Source organism: Schistocerca piceifrons, chromosome 6, assembly GCF_021461385.2.
Source record: "Schistocerca piceifrons isolate TAMUIC-IGC-003096 chromosome 6, iqSchPice1.1, whole genome shotgun sequence".
NCBI lineage: Eukaryota > Metazoa > Arthropoda > Insecta > Orthoptera > Acrididae > Schistocerca > Schistocerca piceifrons.
Window position 1 is genome coordinate 533,149,347 of NC_060143.1, and position 18,226 is coordinate 533,167,572.

Below are 18,226 nucleotides of genomic sequence, written 5' to 3' on the forward strand. Positions count from 1 at the left end.
ACGAATGTGGACAGACCTAAGAAAACTAAAGCACTCACTCAAAGAAAGCAGGAAAAGAAGGAAAATGCTACATAAGAAAGTAAAACCTAAGGAAAAGATTTAATGCTAATCAATTTGTCTTGTTTTCAAATATTAAACTAGGTACTTTTTCAGTGAGAGAAGTGGTACTACTTTCTATTCCATTCTCACATCGTTTGCAAAAAGGATCAAATTTACATCTTCTGGGCATGCAAGCAGAAGAGCAACTGAAGCTTGTGAAAATAACGACATTTTCTTCACTTCATTTCCAAGGCAAACTTAAATGACACTTCTTTTTCAAATTTGTGATATCTTCCGAGATTGGTCTAAGCATTTTGTTATGAGAGCCACTAATTGTCTTAATCTACTCTCAGCTCAGCCGCAGTTGCACGGTGTAACCGTAGGCTGTTTAGCAACGCTATTGTTTTAGCAGAAACAGCACAGTAGGACTTTGTAAGCGCGGTGGCCTATTTTCGTGCAGCCGACTATTACCCTGCAAGCCCCCAAACGATAAAGAGAGGAAGGTAATTCTGTGATGACGGAGGTCGCAGCAGTTGTCACACTGGCCATTCACGGGAGAGGCAGTAGGAGCTTTAAAAGAGCCGCCGCAGAGATAAGGCTTTTGAGAAATGTTTGGGTGGCATAAAGTAAACATGTCTGCGGGCGAGAACCGCGAAAAAACTGCGAGGGAGGGGATGAAGGACTCCAAATTTACGGCGAGAGCGGCGGCGGCCATTTAGATTAAGGTCGTAATATCTCTGGTGCATTAAGAACCGTGATTAGGCGTTAGCGAGGACAACCCGTAGAGCGCCGCAGCGGAGATAGCGGCCCATATCTTTTACCCACGTGACGTAATGGAACAGGGGTGTCTTCTAAACTCGACCTCTTTGTGCAGCCGTGTGGTCGGCAGGCCGAGGGACGAGTAAGATTAGAACAAACCGTAGGACTAGAATAAACGCTGCACGTCATCATTTTATTATCACACTGATGTCGATAGAATGATACGTTAACGGTTTACGAAAATCTTTTAAGATCACCAAGAAAAATGAGAAATGCCTCAATCATTGAGATCAAGTCATACGTGATACGAGGAACAATGTGTCACCTATTTAGTCGCGCGTCGACATGAAATTCATGTCATGAAAATCATCGAGTTTATTCCACTGTAGCGTTGAGAGACAGACTTCATGCAGATGTCCACGCTGGCGTATGATGCGCAAGTTTTGCCATTTGTGCACAACTATTCCAATGAAAATCCAAGTTAAACTGCTTAATGTATTCAAGCAGTAGTCTCGCTCTGTTATTACTACCCTCCACACTTTCCTCCATTATCAGATTATTATCTGACGCCTCGGAATGAGTCCTATCAACCTACCAATTATTTTGAATAATTTGTACCATAGACATCGGTTTCCCAAACTCGGGTCAGTATGTCTTCAGTTAGTTGCCCGATTTTCCCATACATTATTCAGCATTCTTCTATAACGCCACATTAAAAACCTTTCCATTATCTTTTTCCCCATACTGTTCACCGTACACATTGTAGTTCTTATAAAGACAAACTCCGGACTAATACTTACAGAAATTACTTTATTTTGCGTATGATGCTGTCATGTTTCTGTTTACAGTCAAAAACGCTTCTTGCTATTTCGATTCGGTATTTTATGTTTTCTTTTATGTAATCAAGTCAGACTAATCTTTTTAGGGTGACAATCAAATGAAATCGAAGTATATTGCCAGGGTTTTGTGTTTGTAATACTGTCACAAAATCTAAGCAAATAGTCTGAAAGATAAATCCTGAGAAAATATGGTTCATAATTGGTTCATATATTGTGGCTGCAAAGTAATAATTCAACACAAATACGAAACTATAGCAAAATGCAAGATGATAGAAATATATAGTGGAGGAAAGATCATGAAGTTTAAATGTCTTGATGAAACCATTGAAGAAAATGTAAGAAAGGGCAGCAATGTTTCAGCAGTAAGCCTCTTTGTGATGCACAACGCCTCTCTTGTAGCATCCGCCAATGGCTTTACTTGAGTATATCCACACTGTTGTTGCGCTTAATAAGTTATTCAATTATGAAAAGCGCCATTATTTATTGGATCTTCTCGACCTCTTCTATAGATTCGTACTGGTAAGGGTCCCAGAGTAACTGGAAATATTCGAGACTAGGTGGAACGATTTTTTTTGCAGATCACTACCATTTCCTTAAAATTCCTCCAATGATCTCAGCCTGGTATGGTTCTGAAATTACATTGTAGCCTGCCTAGTACACTAGGTATTGTGACTGGTTGTTGCATCAGGTAATACTGTTTTTAGATACATAATGACTAACAGTGTAAAACAATAAACTGGTAGCCAAGATCGCAGGAATTCTTTTTATTCCATGATTACCGGTTTCGGCGAAACTATAGCCGCCATCATCGGATCTTAAGACACATACAGGTTACAACATCAAGGCAAACAATGGTGATTTAGGCAACTACTAATATCACCATTGTTTGTCTTGATGTTGTAACCTGTATGTGCCCTAAGAACCGATGATGGCGGTTTTAGTTTCGCCGAAATAGGTAATCATGGAATAAAAAGAATTCCTGCGATCTTGGCTACCAGTTTATTGTTTTAAAAGCATCTAGATCGCTCCCACATGACCAAAATGTGCTCCCTACAAAATGACTAACAATGTGTAGTGTCCCTACCCACATTCAGTGCTACTGTTTGCTCATATACAGGCATTGACCTATAGCGCAGACTGCCTTTCTTTTTTAACAATAACGGCAAACCATAAGTAAAACAGCGAGGGCTAGACTTCCAAATTGTATAATATAATGAAAGGAAATCTCTAAGAAGAACAATTTTTACATTAAACTTTACTATTTCTTGAGATTATTTCTAAATATTCATTTATGCCTACGTGTTCCTTTCCATATACATTCAGTCTCCGTATCATAATTCTATCTTCCTATGTTGTTAGTTAGCCCATTATTCGAGATATCAGATATTAGTGCATTCAGAGTTAATTTAAACGTGAGTTCGCTGTCCCTGTCGTTTGATGTATTAAACATCTTGCCTAGGTGAAGGTCAACAGAATGTACAAATGCCGTCTGTGATAATGGCAGCTGTGCAACATACAAAAGTGGACAATGTGACAATGCCAAACGAAATTAAAAAAAAAAACAAAAAAAAAAAAACAGGAAAAACCATTAAATCGATCGAAATACAAAAATTATCACAGATGTATCACATGTCATACGTGCCTTGACATAAGTTACCACTGAAAACTGCAATTGCCAATAAAAATCGAAAATTCTGACCAGATTAAAATATAGTGGCACACTGACAAAAGGACAACGTGTGATATACAGTTATACAGGTCAAAGAAATTCAAAGTCAAAGATGACAGTCTTGACCCTCGCCCATATATCGCTTTTGTAGCTCCACATACTCTACAATGTGTCGACATGTTGCCTTGGCCTGTTCGATAGCCAGATCTGCGTCCAGTCGAGCATGTGGGGACATCATCAGATGGCAACTGCAGTGTCATCCTCAAATAACAATGACCATCCCTGTATTAAACGACCAAGTGCAATAGACTCCATCCCACAAACTAAAATCTGGCACCTGTACAATACAATACATGCAGTTTGCATGGTAGGATTCAACATTCTGGCGGTTACAACTGTTATTAATGTACCAGCATTTCACTTTTTCAGTGGCTCATTTCGCGCTTACATTAACCTTTGGTCTTGCAATTAATCATTTAAATACATCACCTAGACAATGTATTCCCGAAATTTCATTAAACTGTGTTAATTAGTTTTTGGTGTTTCGATTTTTTGCAGCAGTGTAGTTTATTACCAAGTGAATTTGCAAGTGTTTCTTTAAGCTAATTATTCTGAGTTTCTATTTCGTCATGGGTGCTTGCCAGCTCCCTTCTAATCGAATTTGTAAGTTCCTTGTGATCCCAGATCAACCCCCTTCAGTCTCACACCTCGCGTCATTTCCTGGTGAGGGTACGGCAACTACAAAATGCATCCCATCGTGTAAACCACCGACATAGAAGTGTGAATGTAACGACGTGATAACGAATGGTCTTAGTATTATGGAGGATGTGAAACCAATGTTGCTTTATAGAACGTGCTTGTGAAACCAGTATCACAGCACCATACGAGGCAGAATCAGCAGTACCACGCCAACCCAACACTAGCAAAGCATCTGGTTGCACTTCGAAGACGTTGACGAGGAGATGCTCGTCAGACAGAGGTGCATTGCACGTGGGGTGTAGTAAACAGTCCTGATGCTTTTCGAAGACTGATTTCAAATACAAACAAAACTGATTGTAATGGGAGAGATAAAATGATAATGTGATCTGTTGCCACTCCAGGGGATACACATGTTTCTCTTCCATATGCTCTCATATTTTTATCTCATTTTTATAGGGTGACCATATTCACTCCGTTTCTCTCTGCTTGTAGCCCTGTTGTTTAGAACATAGTGCAACATGTCTGTTATTATTAAATAGAGTGAAAAATGTCTGTTATTACTATATATATTACCATTACTTAATCATTATTATCTTTTTATTAATGCTATACTGAGATATTAATTTGTAACAAGTCACAAAATGTAACAACTTCAAAAAATAGATAAAATATGGTCTATTAAATAAATAGAGTATAGGTCTAATAGAAACAAAAGTAGCTCCTTACTATGGGCAGATTAATCTTTTTAATTCTTAGTTCTCTATCTCTGTCTTGTTTTTCTCTTTCTCTTTTTGTCTCCCTGGTAATGATGTAGCATAGTGTTTGAGAACAACTACCACCTGTGGCTGAATTCTCTGTGTATCTGGCAGGGAACAGTATTAGTCTGTCACAGCAGATATGTGCCCTTTTTTTTTGCAGGGTCGGAATTTCTAAGGAAACAGTTTAGCAGAGTGCCATAAACTTTGTCCTTTACCATTTCACCATTCAAAGAAAAACAGCCTATGGCTTAGTTACACTCAAAACTAACCCTATAAACCTTAAGAAAGGTTGTAACACCCCCTCCCTCCTCCCCTGTGCTATGTGTGTGTTGTGCCATGAACTCTCTGCAGGTGACCATTGACTGGTCGCCGGAAAATTTTCAAGCTGTAACAACCAGCTCTGCATTTTGGAGCGGAAATTTTCGAGGTGCCGGGAATTTCGCTGAGATCTCGACCACGGGAAGTATTCGACGTCATTCCTACCTACAGGGAACACCATTTAATTAGCAGACTGATGAAACTGGACATATGATTCAACCCTAATTAAACAGGTTAAAAGTTAGCTACGAGATATAGTCTAATACAATTTATAGCCATTTGGCTGAGAGCATCCTGAAACACGCCAGGCTTCTTGTCAGCTGACTTTCATATTTATTTTATATATTTTTTTCCTTTTTTTGTCCATGTAGCCCTGTTTTTAATTCGTTAGGCATTGGACGACAGTTGTAGCTATGAACGTATTGGATCAGCAACTGTATAATTCTTTCTCCTTTCTGTATCCTATACTGACTGGTGGTGGCAGTATCTGGAATTCATTGCATACAAGTTGTGCTCATGGCTGGTGTTGCTTGTTGTGGAAGCAAGCAGATGTCTCGCTGGCATCCGCTTTACGGAGAGACATGAGCCGCTAGCGTAGCGCCGTGCCGGCGAGGAACCAGACCATCCCCAGAGACGTGAACCGCATTGTTCCAGCCTGCTGTTTGCGGAGCTGGCTAGGAGACTTCACGGCACCAGGCCAAGGTGACGCAACTGCGAGGCTTTTAGAAAGCCGGACAGCTAGACTCGCTGTTGGGAGTATGTGCTATGTATCCACAGGGCTGGTTCCGTTGACCTCTGTGAACCACGGCCTAGGTGAGAGCCTAAAATGTTGAATGAATGCAGTCATTCGTGCAGAGACTGTGACGTCAGTGTCTTCGGAGTGGATGGTCTTAACACTAGAAGTACCTCGTGATCGTTTTCGGCCCATGAAGGTTTTTCGAGAGCCCTAGTTCTCTCCTTAATCATCACAGGACCAAAAGCTGCCATCACTTTTCATCATTTATGGAGTTGTACAACTCACCAAAATTTCATCTCACTAGCCTACTAATAAGTATGAAAAATTTACTTGTTATGGCAGTAGTACAATGTGTGTCATTTTTGACCCATATGCATTTTAATGCAATTCAGTATCAGTAACACTGTTTTCTTGGTTTTTTTTCTGTATAGTCATTTCATTCCCCTGCCCCATGTGGGCAGGGAGGGCTGGCAGCGGCACAGTCCACTACTCTTCAGCCAAACGGCTTTATATAATACATAAAGGTGGATTCTTACATAAAAAGGGGGATAAAAGGGGGGACATAAAAAACACTGGAAATGGAGATGATGGGAGTTAAAATAAACGCTGGGGACATGCACTGGGGGACAGTTAAAAAGTCGACATAAAGTTAAAAGAACACAGCTGGCAATTTGAAGCACACTTAAAAAAAACTGGAGACAAAAACAACTTAGAAGTCGTCCACAGTAGAAAAAGCATACGAACAATCATGGGCTATATACAGGTCGAGCGCATAATGAAAACCACATCACTAGATGACACTGTATAATGGCACCAAACACAACACTAATGCAGCACCCTTGATAATGAATAAAAACCTGAGAGGATGTACCAGGGAGAGGGGGCAGGGAGAAGGGCAAAGGAGGCGAGAAGGAGGGGAGAGAAAGGGGGATGAGGTGGCCGGCACGCTGAAGGAGGCCTGCAGAGGGGAGGGAAGGGAGAGGAAAACAGCCGAGGAGGGAGTGCAGGGACTCGGGGAGGGGGGAGTTGGAAAATCCAGTCTGGGAGAAGGAGGGGAGAGGAAAAGGGGGGCCCTGGGGAGGGGGTGGGGGAACAACACCAGGTTACAGTTGGAGGGAAGGGTAGATATTACGGCGAAGTTCAACATCCACGAGGGGGCAGTGCTGGAAATTACCCTGATGAAGGAGATGTAGGGTGTGGAGGGGGAGAGGGGGAGGGATACAGCAATAGAGGTGCAGCAATGGGGAAGGGGCGTTGGAGAGGAAGGAAGAAACCAGGGCACAGGTGGGATCAAGCCTGCAGACAGTGTAAAGGATGCAGAGATGTTGGAGGAAAAGGAGGAGGTGGGGGAAGGGAATGATGTCATACAGCAGGAGTCGTGTGGAGGAACGAAGGCAGATACAGGAGGCAAGGTGGAGCACATGGTGTATGAGGATTTGGAAGGCCTTATAAAAGTGTGTGTGTGGGGGGGGGGGGGGGTCGGAGATACAGGCAATGCTGGCAAACAGAGGAAAGGATGGATGAGGGATTTGGAGGGATTTGTAGGTGTGGAGGATGGTGGAAGTGTGCAATCCGAACACCGGTTTTCAGACACTAAATATTTTATCGACCTGCCTCAACGTTATTCATAAGATGTTGAAGTATATTGCGACTCTTTTGGCCAAAAGAGCGTGGAATACAAATAATTCAGTCGGTGGATACTTTATAGCACGCTGCTTTCCATTTTCTATGGACTGGCGACAAGTATACCTATGGAGTGACGCTGGGAAGCTACCGAGTAACATATTATACAGTGGTCAAGCCCACCCCCCTCCTACACTGCTGTCTGAAGCTCTGCCGGTAGTTCTCTTACACAACAGATGTCAGGCGCGTCGCCCTTACGTAACGTTAATACTGACAACTTCTTCACCTCTGTGAAACTGGTAGAAGAGCTGAAACAAAAAGTTTAGTTGGCACTCTTCGGAGATCACTCAAAGAGGTTCCTCCTACGATGCGAAGTGGAGACGACACAATGTATCCAACACACTTACATTCTTCTCACAGTGTACCGAGGGAAAAAGAAAAAAATACTAAGAAGAAACTTCCGGAACCTGTGAAGTTTTATAGTGAAACGAAAGGTGGAATCGATATAGTTGATCAAATGGCTAGACACTACAGTGTCCGAACTATCACCCATCGATGGCCTGTGGATGTCTTTTACAATATTCTTGACCATGCCATGATCAACACTGACGTGCTAGTTTAAGTTAAGATTTCACTTCGAGACGTTATCCTCAGAGTAGCAGACGAGCTTGCTGTCGTTTACAAACTGCTGAGAGTAGCCCATTTCCGCTTTGCAGGCACTCTATACCGGCGCTGGCCAGTACGGAAACAGAAAGCGTTGTCAAATTGAGGACTTTATCCTCGGAGTAGCAGATGAGCTTGCTGCCCCCTACAAACTGCAGAGAGGAGCCAGTCTCCCCTTACAGGCACTCGATATTGGCGCTGGCCGATATGGAAATAGAAGTTGTTGTCAAATTGAGGTTTCCTGCAAACAACAAAACAATAAAGGGAAATAAAACATAAAACGTATGCATCAAGTGCAAGAAGTATGAACACAAAAGTTGCCAAGCAATAACTCTTGTCGAATGTCTGAACTGTGAGCCCATCCCAGCTTAGGTAATTCCGTCAAGTAATTGTTCTTAAACATTTCCAAATGTTTGTAATCATAGACTGAAATTATTTGTTAATATGTTTTAGTTCCTTGTTTGCAATGAGCAAGAAAACACCCAGAGCATTTTGGTTGCCCCTACGTTTTAGAATCTTTCACAAACACTTGGCACTTCCCTTATTTGTCTACTAAAGTAAAAAAGGTTCTCACATAAACAATATATTTTGATTCTGTTTGTATAATTTTATAAAGAAAAAGATTGTAACGCAGTTTTACTTACTTTTAACGATGATTGTGAAATACTGAAGGATTTCTCCTGTAAAAACGAAAATAAAAAAAATTTCTAAATATGTATGTTCTGCAATATCCTATTCTTTTCAGAGACCTTATTATCCGCTGGTTACACTTTACAATCTTCCTGAACGTATTGTCAACATGGCGACATTCAGAACACCGGCCAGCGACGAATAAAACGTTGGTTTCTTCTGTGGGTCAAAAAGGAGGCGAAGCAGCGGAGTCTGCATGAAGCGGAGATGTGGTAGTGAGTACTGGAGGTGGCGCGTTTTAGACAAATACTTCCATGCAGTACTCGAGGTCGTGTGTGTCTTTAGAGGGTGCTTACTGTTATTTTGATAGTAGTAGCTCGATTGCTGTGGGAACACCGCAATTTGTACATTGTGTGTGTAGCCGATAGTGAGTGTGGAGGCCAGCGCTGTTGTGCCACAGTATGGACGCACAAGTTAGGAATACAGAGTCCAGGGCAATGATGGCGAATTCTTATTTGAAAGTGGGCACGCATGACGTGGGAGTGTGGACACTGCAACTGGCCATGTTTCGCCGGATTTGGTGGCACCCCAACAACAGATATGGAGCAGTTTCAGCGGTGCACCAGCAGCAGTATCTTGGGTGTGGCAGATTACGGTAAAGTGACGCACCTCTGTTCTCATTTGTTAGTGTGGAAAGTTCTCAAGCACCACCGAGCACGTGACAAATTCAAGCGCTGGTGCTACGCTGTGCCGGCCGGAGTGGCCGAGCGGTTAAAGGCGCTACAGTCTGGAACCGCACGACCGCTACGGTCGCAGGTTCGAATCCTGCCACGGGCATGGATGTGTGTGATGACCTTAGGTTAGTTAGGTTTAAGTAGTTCTAAGTTCTAGGGGACTTATGACCACAGCAGTTGAGTCCCATAGTGCTCAGAACCATTTTGAGCTACGCTGTGAGAGAGAGAGTGTGTATCTTCGATCTAATGTTCTCAGTCACTGATAAAAACGGAAGTTAGATAATGGTTGATGATAATAAGCCATTTTATGATTGAGCAGTAAGAGTAAACCGACTCCATATACAGACACAAGAAGTTGAAGCTCATTTTATGTCTATAGTTATGAATTACATTTGGAACTGCTTGTGTTTTTATGCCGGCCGGCGTGGCCGAGCGGTTCTAGGCGCTACAGTCTGGAACCGCGCGACCGCTACGGTCGCAGGTTCGATTCCTGCCTCGGGCATGGATGTGTGTTAGTTAGGTTTAAGTAGTTCTAAGTTCTAGGGGGCTGATGACCTCGGAAGTTAAGTCCCATAGTGCTCAGAGCCATTTTTCTTGTTCTTTTTTTTTTTTTTTTTTTTTTTTTTTTTTTTTTTTTTTTTTTTTTTTTTTTAAATGAGCATTGTGTGAAATAAATGTTGTAGTTAAATTCAGCAGTCTGTTCTGCTTTCATATCATATCATCAGTAGAGTTAACCAACATGAGGGGAATGCTTTGTTGAGCTGTAACTGAGTCAAGTAAAATCATTCTAACAGCGAATGTGATGCACTTCTGGTTAATATTATGGGGAGTTTAGAGTTGGGATACTTATAATACACACTTAATATAATTATAATACACACTGGATCATTTTAGATAAAAGAGGGGACAATGTTTTCCAGTTTAAAGTATGGCTAGTGATCATAGCAACAGCCAGATTTAATATCCATAACTTCGTGCATGAGATAAATCAGTATTCATTCAATATAAAAAACAGTAATTTTTTGAGTCGTAGTGCATACTTTTAACAAAAATTGACAGTGTAATGAGAGCTGATAGTTAAATGTCTTTCCATTTATAGCAAGTCTTGGCAGAAGAAGAAATAAGTGAGCCGTGACTGGCTCATGCTATGCGTTGGATTTAACCTTGATTGCTACTCTGTGTTTAGTCTCCCGCGGCTATCGCGATTATGCTGTTATCCTCTCTTTCCGCGGGTGGCAGCAGCGGTGTGTATCGACATTCGCTCCTTGGACTATCTTTGGCCTGGCGCTTATAGTTTACAGCTGGGCTGTGTGCGGGCAGTTGGTCGTTTGCCATGGAGCAGTGAGGAAATCTCCGTGGTGCATAGTTTGGCCGGGCCTGCTGACGGCATCTATGCGGAATCTGAGTGTGTGGCGCTGTTCCCTTTGCCACGAGGTTCGTGGTTCACTAATCCTGGACATGAAAGTTGAGTTTTGACTCAATCTAACAGCAAGTCACGACTGTTCACGTTGTGTTGTTTGGAGTTCATTGTCGGCTGTTGGGATATTCCCGTTAGCAACAACGTGTGTTTTCAAGTTTGCAAATTTTAGCCACCCTCCGGTGGAGTTTAACTGTACTTTGTTAGTTGAATTGACGTGCACTAGCGGAATCTTCTGCCTTGTGGCCGTTAACGTTGCAGTTACCTGCCCTGGCCGTTGACATAAATTCAGGCAGTGTATTTTCCTCATCATGTTGTCGCTGTCCTACACGGTGTTTAGTTTGACAGCCCAATGTATAATTGATTGTGGGCGCCAATACCTTCTATGTTGTTCCATTGAACTCCCTGTTGTGTGCTGGTCGGGTGAAGCGGAGGTTATCTTGCCAGTGGGTCAGTTGACTGTCTGTCAGTTGGGCTGTCGTCGGATCGACACTGGTTGAGCCGACTGCCTGTCTCACCTAAGCGAGCGTCACTGTTTGAATTCCAGGCCGACCCTCGGAACTTCTGAGCACCCTAGGGTGTACTGCCTTTTCTTGTTTGTTCTTGTTATTTCTATGTGTATGGCTTCTAGCCGATTTTTAGATTAAGGTTGTTTTGCCTTTAAGGCGTCAGATGGTTTGGGCATTCAGCCTAATTTAAGAACTGTTTTACATAAAGCCTTTGGCATTTTTAAAATTAATGTTATTGAGTCTTAAGTGTTGGGCCTTCGGCCGATTTTGAAATTAAGTTGTTTGCTCTTAAAGTGTCAGATTCTTTGGGCCATCAACCTAATTAAGGAGGCTTTGCCTTTTCAATTTCTGATTTTGGTTGAGTTTTAACTTATTGGATTCCAGCTGTTTTTAAATTAAAGTGGTCTTATCGTTAAGGCATGAGATTGTACGGCGCATTCAGCCACTAATTAACTAATTAAGTTCAAATACTAAAGCTGTGTTTTTTTTGTTTTTTTTTTTTTGCTCTTGTAATGTTTCATCAAATGAAAGGTTGTACGTTCTAGTGTAACTGACAGCCGCTAATTTTGGCCCCTTTCCACGACTTAAACTACCTGTCCTGTCCTGCGGGTTTAGCAGGCTGTCTCAATAAGTACTGGAAAGAAAGAAAATAAGTGTAAAATAAGAACTCATTAGCATCAGAATTATCTCTCTTTGTCCATTATTCTGGAAACCTAAATTCGTATCTTTGCAATAATCAAATAGCGCCACTAGTATATTTTCTAACATTGCTGACAAATAACTGTATACTTCCCAAGCCTTCATCGATTAGGTAACGCCAATTACATACATGGACAGCTATCAGCGAACGTACCAATGAACATATGTGAGGACGAAAAGGACTTAAGTGACATATGGATCATTAACAAACCCAGGAGAGAGGCATCGAGGGGCAAAGGGGGGAGGGCGTGGTTTAGATGTCACCTTACAATATCAATAAGACTTACAGAAATCATTAATTCTTAGATTCACCAAATCCAAAAAAGGAGAAGTGTTGTGACTGTGTTGTCTCAACAGTAATATTAAGTGAAGAATAGCATTCGCTTCACTTTACACATCTGAAATAGAAGCATAACATGTTCATTACTCTTCATATTACACCTATCGTATTTAAGATATAAAAAGGAATTGAATCAACACTACCATTCATGAGCATTTCCATGCATCCATTCACGAAACGCCTTTGCATTGGAGACATGTTGCACTCCTTGAGACTTTGTATTCCTTAATTTCTCTAGCTCCAGTGCTTTTGGATGTTCCATTCGACTCCCCCCGGAACAACTGCCTATCTTACTGGATGTAATATTGAACGAACTTAGGAAGGAGGTCACAATTGACAAATTCAGGCACACAGTTTTAATCTGCCAGGAAGTTTCGTATCAGCGCACACTCCGCTGCACAGTGAAAATCTCATACTGGACAAATATTAATTTTTGCATCGAGGTAAAGGCCGACCTCAGTACTGGAAGGTATGTTGTTTCTATTTCATTCAAAGGTAATATGTTATACGCAAGAGGCACCGTAATTGTAATTATTACATTGGTTACTATTCTCATAGTGAGGCACTTCTCATGTACCACACTATGTTGGCTTAAGCAGTGCTTTCCATACGTATTCAGATAAGGCGCTATAGGACACATTTGTTTTAAAGTCATGGTTGGGCAGGGTAAATTCTCATTCTGCATGCACGTCCACATTGCAGTGGAACTTAGATTTTCTTTGTGATTAGTTCAGAAACTCGTGTCCACAAGGGCAGCAACATCCGCGCATACTTTATACATCCCTGAACATTCGTGGTGTTTGCTCAGTTTCTCATTCAATAATACTTGAGCAAATTGCTATCGTAGTGTTATTTTTGTCAATATTATAAAACGAGGGTAATGCCTGAGTTTGTTTATAGTGGCCCATATATGGCTGCCTTTCCTGTATCTAAACTTCTGAGCATTAGATTACTCTTGCAAACATAATCTGCATTCATTTACTTATTATGTTGAAACTTCCATTGTCTCTACTTGTCTCTATGCGTATTCATGACCTGTGCTTTTTATGTGATGTTTCCTTGTCCTATTCAACGGCTCTGCTTGAACTAATAATGCAATTACGTCGTAGCGCCACACATTATCTCCACGTTTTGTGGAATATTTCAGGGATTTAGTTCCGTCGGCAGCTCTGTTTTAAGATTAATTCTCGTAATAAACTTGTCGAAAAAACACTAGAATTCATAGGCTTTTGGATGCATAATTGGCGATGTTAGTGCTATTTTAGATCACACAGTCGGCATAGATGTACAGAATACAAAAGCATTTGTCGATAGAAAGGACCTGTACACTAATAGTCTGGCATTGTAGATTGCAATTAACAATACTAATACGTTTTCTCCTGCAAGCGATAAAAAAATTATACGTTGCGCTTGCGAAAGTTAATCGAAGTTTAAGGGGCGTTCAAAAAGTAACGAGCCGGATGCATAGTTACAGAAACCAGTACCTGTATGAAGCTTCCTGGCAAATTAAAACTGTATCCCGGACCGAGTCTCGAACTCGGGACCTTTGTCTTCCGCCGGAAAGTGCTCTACCGACTGAGCTACCCAATCACGACTCAGGACCCTCCCCCACAGCTTCAATCCTGCCAGTGCCTCGTTCCTATCTTCCAAACTTCACAGAAGCTCTTCTGCGAAGAACACTTGCCCGCGAAAGGCAAAGGTCCAGAGTTCGAATCTCGGTCCAGCACACAGTTTTAATTTGCCAGGAAGCACACTCCGCTGCAGAGTGAAAATCTCATTTTGCAATACTTGCATGTTAGAAATATTGAACCTGGTTGTTGAGACACTTGTCTCACTTCGACACAAGGCGGTGAATGTCTACATCTATATCTACATGGATACTCTGCAAATCACATTCAAGTGCCTGGCAGAGGGTTCATCGACCACCTTCACAATTCTCTATTATTCTAATCTCGTATACCGCGTGAAAAAAATGAACACCTATATCTTTCTGTACGAGCTCTGATTTCCCTTATTTTATCGTGGTGATCGTTTCTACCTATGTTGGTCGGCGTCAACAGAATATTTTCGCATTCGGAGGAGAAGATTGGTGATTGGAACTTCGTGAGAAGATTCCGTCGCAACGAAAAACGCCTTTCTTTTAATGATTTCCAGCCCAAATCCTGTATGATTTCTGTGACATTCTCTCCCATATTTCGAGATAATACAAAACGTGCTGCCTTTTTTCGAACTTTTTCGATGTACTCCGTCAGTCCTATCTGGGAACTATCCCACACCGCGCAGCAATATTCTAAAAGAGGACGGTCAAGCGTAGTGTAGGCAGTCTCCTTAGTAGGTCTGTTACATTTTCCAAGTGTCCCGCCAATAAAACGCAGTCTTTGCTTAGCCTTCCCCACAACATTTTCTATGTATTCCTTCCAAAGTAATTTGTTCGTAATTGTAATACCTAGGTATTTAGTTGAATTTACGGCTTTTAGATTAGACTGATTTATCGTGTAACCGAAGTTTAACGAAAATGGTTCAAATCGCTGTGAGCACTATGGGACTTAACATCTGAGGTCATCATTCCCCTAGAACTTAGAACTACTTAAACCTAACTAACCTAAGGACATCACACACATCCATGCCCGAGCCAGGATCCGAACCTGCGACCGTAGCGGTCGCGCGGTTCCAGACGGAAGCGCCTTGAGCCGCTCGGCCACACTGGCCGGCGAAGTTTAACGAATTCCTTTTAGCACTCATGTGGATGACCTCACACTTTTCGTTATTTAGGGTCAATTGCCACTTTTCGCACCATTTACAATATCTCTTCTAAATCCTTTTGCAGTTTGTTTTGATCTTCTGATGATTTTATTAGTCGATAAACGAAAGAGTCATCTGCAAACAAACGAAGACGGCTGCTCAGATTGTCTCCAAAATCGTTTATGTAGATAAGGAACAGCAAAGGGCCTATAACACTACCTTGGAGAACGCCAGAAATAACTTCTGTTTTACTCGATGACTTTGCGTCAATTACTACGAACTGTGACCTCTCTGACAGGGAATCACAAATCCAGTCACATAACTGAGACGATATTCCATAAACACGCAATTTCACTACCAGCCGCTTGTGTGTTACTGCGTCAAAAGCCTTCCGGAAATCCAGAAATACGGAATCTATCTGAAATCTCTTGTCAAAAGCACTCAACACTTAATGTGAATAAAATATAAAATAGTTGTGTTTCACAGGAACGATGCTTTCTAAACCCATGTTGACTGTTTGTCAATAGACCGTTTTCTTCGAGGTAATTCATAATGTTCGAACACAATATATGTTCTAGAAATTCTGCTGCATATCGACGTTAACGATATGGGCCTGTAATTTAGTGGATAGCGCCTACTACCTTTCTTGAATATTGCTGTGACCTGTGCCACTCTACAGTCTTTGGGTACGGATCTTTCGGCGAGCGAACGGTTGTATACGTAATGACTGTCTCATAAAATTTCCGGGGCTGCGATGTTAACCCATTTCGCATGTACAGCTGGACGTCGCTGTCCGAGGTGAAATCGCTTGCCCCTCAGAGCCTTTTTAAGTGGACCACAGGGAGAGAGGTCCGGACTGTATGGAGGGTGGCCGAGAACCTCCCATTTGAATTTCTGCAGGAGTGCCGCGACTGTGTTGGCCGTATGAGGCTTTGCATTGTCGTCGAGAGGAATGACCCCACGGGTGAGATTGCCTGGTCGTTTTGATTTGATAGCTTGGCGAAGGGTGGTCAAGGTTTGCGAGTAACGCTGGGCATTCACTGTTGTCCCGTGCTGCAGGAAGTGAATCAAAAGGGGGCCACCTTGGTCAAAGAAGAACGTCAGCATAACCTTTCCTGCACTCGTGTGGACGGCGACGTCTAGCTGTACGTGCGGAACTGGTTAACATCGCAGCCCCGGGAATTTTATGAGACAGCCATCCACTGCCTTGTGTCACAGTGGGATAAGTGTCTCAACAACCAAGGTCAATACTCCTAACATACAGGTACTGGTTTCTCAAGTAATGTGAGTCAGATTGCGTTATCTCGCAGAGGAACCAACCCTCCCCTGTCTACTTGGGGTAAGTTATGAACTTCTGCACTAATCGAGGATGAAGCAGCGAATGCACGTCTTCGCAGATCACAAATATAAAAGGTTAATACTGTATTACTAAACTGCAGGAGCACCCATAGTAACATCAAAGAATTAGTACCGCGTATGTTTTCAGTAAAGAAATCAATGATATATAGTGAGGTCATCTCAGATTGCGAATGTGAATTAGTGTGGATGAAATTAAGCATCAAAGGCGGATCGAAAAACGTAAGTGGATGCTTTTATAGACCGCCTGCTGCAGAAGATGTAGTGGTACAGTGTATCAGAGAGCACTTACATAACTTCGTGTATAAGTTAACCTGTTCGTACTGTTGTAACAGCGGGAGAGACTCAACTTGTCAGGTACAGAACGGGGGAGTCATGTGAGCGGATCTGGTGCCAGAGACAGAGATCCCTGTGCATTATTCTGAACGTTTTGGCTGAAAATTACTTCAAGCAGATAGAGAACCAATCGTGAAAGTAACATCTGGAACCTCCCTGGCCACGAACAGAACTGAACTTTTCGAATCAGGTAATGTAGCGATGAATATCAATGATAATAAGGCTGTAATAGTATTAGTGACAACGGGTGTTATAAGGAATGTCGAGAAAGGTCATTTTTGCTCAGGAAGAATGACAAATTACTGAGTATCTGAGAAGTCAAAGTCAAATATTCAGTGCGTGGGACGGCGATGTGCAGCACAAATGAATAAAACAAAAGGATCGTGGTATGCCTTAAGCAAGTATGTTGCGGGCTCGGTATTATGGGGTGGGAAAGACCCACCGCGATTTAATAGGAGTGCTAGAAAATTGCTTCGTATACAAAGAGAACTTCATCACAGATTTAAGAGAAGTATAAATCTAGCTGACAAAAATCTGAACGAACTGAAATTGAGCGTAAGGAGACCAATGACAAACGTTCTACGACTTGAAAGTAAAATATTCCCAAACGATCAGACTAAAATCCCTCAAAAGTTTGGTCGTACGGTAAGCCAGTAAGCGGTTCGAATTTATCTATTCATTAAGTGACCATACTGGAAGCGAAACGGAAGATGGCCGGGAAAAGGGAGAAATACTTAATTCGGTCTTCCGAAATTGTTTCAGCGTGGAAGATTGTAATACGGGCGCTCCTTTCAATCATCGCATAGACATCGAAATGGCAGATATTCTGGTAGCTGATCGCGGAATAGAAAAGGAACTGCAGTCGCTTAGTAGGGTAAAGACATCTGGACCAGATGAGGTAACTGTAAGAGTCTACAGAGATTGTGCGAAAGAACTTGCACCGTTTGTACCAGAAGTTTATCGTAGGCCGTTGGGGCAACGAAGGGTACATACGGACTAGTCATACTCGTTTTCAAGAAGGGTCGTAGGGCAGATCCACATAAATGAGGGGCTAAGAGTGCAAGTGTTACAAGTGACATTACTCACACACACACACACACACACACACACACACACACACACACAAACACACAAAAAAGAAGATCTGAGAGCACATTTGTTGAAGTGTGGATCACTTTAGAGTAAAAGAAGTGCAGGCGGTCCTCTGCATTGTTCTGCAGTTTGTGATGATAAAGTTTAGGCTCTCAGCCAACGCCTGGACTGTGTTTAGAAAACAGCTAGTACAATAGTGAAATGGCGGACGAAAAGAGAATTTCCGCTATCTTAGAATTTCTGCTATCTTTAATGAAGCATTTTTTAA